This window comes from Thunnus thynnus, chromosome 11 (genome assembly GCF_963924715.1).
Source record: "Thunnus thynnus chromosome 11, fThuThy2.1, whole genome shotgun sequence".
Lineage (NCBI taxonomy): Eukaryota > Metazoa > Chordata > Actinopteri > Scombriformes > Scombridae > Thunnus > Thunnus thynnus.
Window position 1 is genome coordinate 21,202,436 of NC_089527.1, and position 4,005 is coordinate 21,206,440.

The window sequence follows — 4,005 nt, forward strand, 5'->3', positions numbered from 1 at the left end:
GAGTGGGACAAATCTACAGTTACTTTTCAAGACTGGTTTATAGACCAGTGGATAGCAACGTCTAGAATAATTGTAAACAGGAAAAAGAGAGGAATTCCCAGCTTGCTGTTCACCCTGGTTTCAACATCCAGTACAGTCTACTTCAGATGATGTAATTTCTAAGAGCATCCTATACTCTTAAATGATTGTAGTCAATGTTAAAACTTATTTTCAATATCTTTCAATTAAAAAGTCTCTGTTACAAATATTAGAACATTTTTACAGTAACATATGTACAATATTTTAAAAGGTAGAAATAGTACTTCAGATGATTCTTTATTAAATTTAAACCATGTAAACAAATAAGCAAGTATTTTAGAAGCACATATACAAAAGTCACACACACACACAAAACTCTCATAGCTTTTCCCTTTGCACCTGGACAAAATTAGTGATGTGCACCAATAATGGATTGGGGCTTTAATTTAATGCACTTGTCTTCACAGTAACATCCTTTATCTTTTCTCACACAACTTTGGCTGAGCCTTTATCACCATCTGCTGGACAGTTTAAACAACTACTTCATTATAGACCATAGATTGAATTGAGCCTCTCCAAGTACTGACTCCTCTGCTTATTATTCGTCCTACGGTCCACATCACCCTGCAGTTGAGGAGGGACCACCTATAGAGACAGAAAGTAAAAATAAAGTTCAATGCAGAAAGGAAAAACAAAAAGCAAAGCAAAGCAGAAAAACATGACTATGTGAAGTTCTTCTTACCTCTCCCCCCGACTGAAGAGGAAACTGGTCTGGGACTGGGTCCTGGTTTGATGTCGTGGTCCTGAGTTTTCTGCTGAGATAGAATTGTGATCGATAATGACACTTTGCTCCAGACTATTTCCAAATGTTTCAGACACATTATTATAAGAGACTGAGTTCACGCATGGGACAGTGGAATACAAATAAATGATTTAAAAGTAGAGGTGAAAAAGAAATTGATTAATTGATTACTCAAAAATGAATCAGCAACTATTTTGATATTTGATGAATCATTTTAATCATTTGTCAAGTGAAAATATCAAACATTCTCTGGTTGCAGCTTCTCCAATGTGAGGATTTGCTGCTTTTCTTTATTTTATATTATTGTACATTGAACATCTTTGGGTTTTGGACTGTTTGTCTGGAAAAACTAAATGTTTGAAGTCATCAACATGGATTCTTCAAAATATTCTGGTCTTTTTATTTTGTTATACATTGATACTCACAAGTATCATTTTGTGCCATTGGTGACTGTTATCATGTTTTTATTACTGTTGTGATTAACAGCAATATGGTTACATTTATCAACATTTGGTTAACTTGTTGAGGAAATCCTATTTCTGGCAGAACTGTGAATGAAGCAATAGTTTGTTGACACTCAGTTGCATTATTGTCAATCAATTCTTTATAGTTATTCTGTTTGCATTACTATTCAGTGACATACAAGCATCCATGCATTCTCTGCATATACACCATGGATACATGCATTGGAGCTTAGGCATATAGCTACAAGTACATTCCTAATCTCCACAGCAACCAGGGCCATAACAAGGACTTTAGAAATACTGAGATCATGAGTGCCCACCAACATCAAAAAACATCTCTAAAATATTTTGATTAGTGAGATTTTTTTTTAAAATTTACATTACATTCATATTTTATGTTGAATTATATTGTGTGTATTTCCTGGTATTAAGGTACAACTGCTGTTTCAAATATCACGCTGGAGAAATACTGATGATTGTAGGGCTGCACCTCAATACTTTGAATCAAAATGTATCACAAAGTATAAAAAAGTGTCAAGTATCAAAAGTCAGCATTGGATGCTTTGTCAGATTCTTCCAGGAAACATTTAAACTTTAGAGTATATTTTATGTAGGCAAAAAATTGTATTTAACATTGACACATTGAGCAGTTTGATATATTTTGATAAATTAAAAGAAAAGGTTCAAAACATGTTTATATCTCCTACAGTATTGTATAAGGACCGATATCGATGCTCAGCCCTTGTTTTTTTTATTTTGTCATTTTTTTGCCTATAAGTGATCAGAATTAAGTATATCAAGTCTAAACATACTGGAACGAGCCTGTAATACAACCATGTGTATGTTTGTAATTGCAGGATGCAAACTTCCCCCAGGTGGCATCACAATGCAATGTCCTTGTTACTACAGACAATCCACAGGTCTCACTGTGAACAGATTTGAATGGAACTACAATGAAATTGAAGAAAAAGTCACTATGAAAAACAGTTGAGTTCTAGTTGATAGATTTATGGATTATTCAGAGTATTGGAAACACCCAACATGGAAATGTGATTCCTCTTACCTCCCCTGAAGGGATGGAGGTGGAAATCTCACAGAATTTCAAAACCAAAAGTCTATCTGCATGGCTCGATAGAGGCAGAAAATCAGAACCTGGTTTGTTTGTAATTTAGATAACCTGACCGTTTAAAGTCGGACAGATGTGATGTGGTTGAGTTTTATACTGAAATCAGCCTTAGTTCCCAGTGCTGACAACGTTTCTGCACCAGAACAAATGAGAATGAAATAAATTTCAAATCTGAAATCTAAAAGCTATTACTCACCTGCAGAGGCAAACTGCTGCAGCCAAGCCACAAAGAAGCAATCCAATTACAGGTGTAAGTATGTATAGACAATAGCTCCATGAACTGATTTCTGCATAAAATGAGATGTGAATTATTGATGTAGCATGCAGTTTGAGCTTTGAAATGTGTAGACATGATTTAACCTGCTTCATGCTCTACCTACCTTCAGAGATCTCCAACACCCCGTCTCCAACGGTTAAATTCCACTCAGTAGTCCATACACCTTTTTCATCAGTTACTTCACACTTATAAAGTCCTGCATCTTCATGCTGAACATCAAGAATATTCAGCTTTGAAGGAAAGTTTGAGTCTAGGCTCATTCTTTGAGAGGTGACATTTGAAAATGTCTGATTGTTTAAGACATTAAAAGTAAAAAGTAATCTTCCTTTGATCCAGCTGATTTGCTTTGCATTTGTCATGTTGCAAGTGAAAACGGTGGCGTCTCCCTCAGACACCAGTATGTCCCCAAAGTCAACTCGACGAACCTCTAACATTAAAGGAAACAATCATTATAACATGAAATCCGTAGTTAAATCAAGAGAAAAGCATGAATCACAAACACAAATCTCCACTTTACCTGCAAAGACATGGCACATAATTAATAGCTGAATGGAGAGCAGAGCTGCTTGGTCTTGACTGAACATAATAACCTTCAGAATGAAATGAAAGACTGGAACTTAAACATCACTGTTGAGGTGGCTCAGAGAAAAGGAAGTGGTTAGTTGCTATTCAGCTAAGCTCAAAGTGTATGACTTAATGTTGGTGGAACATAAAGTTACATTCTGTTCAGAGTAAAATGTGATATATTTTTACATGTGAGACGAGTAAAAACACACTAAACACTTTTTTCTTACAGCCTGAAATTGAATGACTTCTCCTAATGTGACCCAGAATATAGAAAAGTGTAATATGTTAATATTTCAACTTTTTAAAAACATTTTTGTAGAGCTGACACACATTATCTGATACACATATTGCATTCTTCACATTTCATATAATTCATCACTCTCTTGTTTTATGTGATATCGGACTGTTATATAGTGTGATTGTAAATGTTTTTTCTGCATAAACAAAAAGTATAAAAACCTGAAGAAAAAGATCTCTGTCTGCTCTGTGAAAGCTTCATTAAGGATTAATGATACATTTATTAATGACTGATGAAGTATTCATGGATGATTTTGTGGTTCAGCAATGTGTTATAGAGCTCAGTATGTGAGGGTTAAGTCACATGTTATAATACTGTAGCACTTTGAGTTTCACTATGAATGAACAGTGTGGTACAAATTAAATGTATTATCATTATTATACAATAATCTAATTCAAATTGAGTTCAAGCCTGGTCCTTTTTGAAAATAAACTGTGAAAATGATCACATTAC

The 4,005-nt window shown here is 34.5% G+C and overlaps 1 long non-coding RNA gene across 2 annotated transcripts; it reads right to left on the bottom strand.

The window, feature by feature from the left end:
* Nucleotides 1-302: 302 nt before the first annotated feature.
* Nucleotides 303-3,709, bottom strand: LOC137192803 (uncharacterized). 2 transcript variants are annotated; one of them, XR_010930635.1, is made up of 5 exons: nt 3,205-3,709; nt 2,791-3,114; nt 2,607-2,697; nt 761-830; nt 303-663 (listed from the first exon to the last, which is right to left on the bottom strand). It is a non-coding gene; the product is annotated as an uncharacterized lncRNA (long non-coding RNA). The 2 variants fall into 2 exon arrangements; XR_010930634.1 differs by having other exon boundaries at nt 761-833.
* Nucleotides 3,710-4,005: the final 296 nt, after the last annotated feature.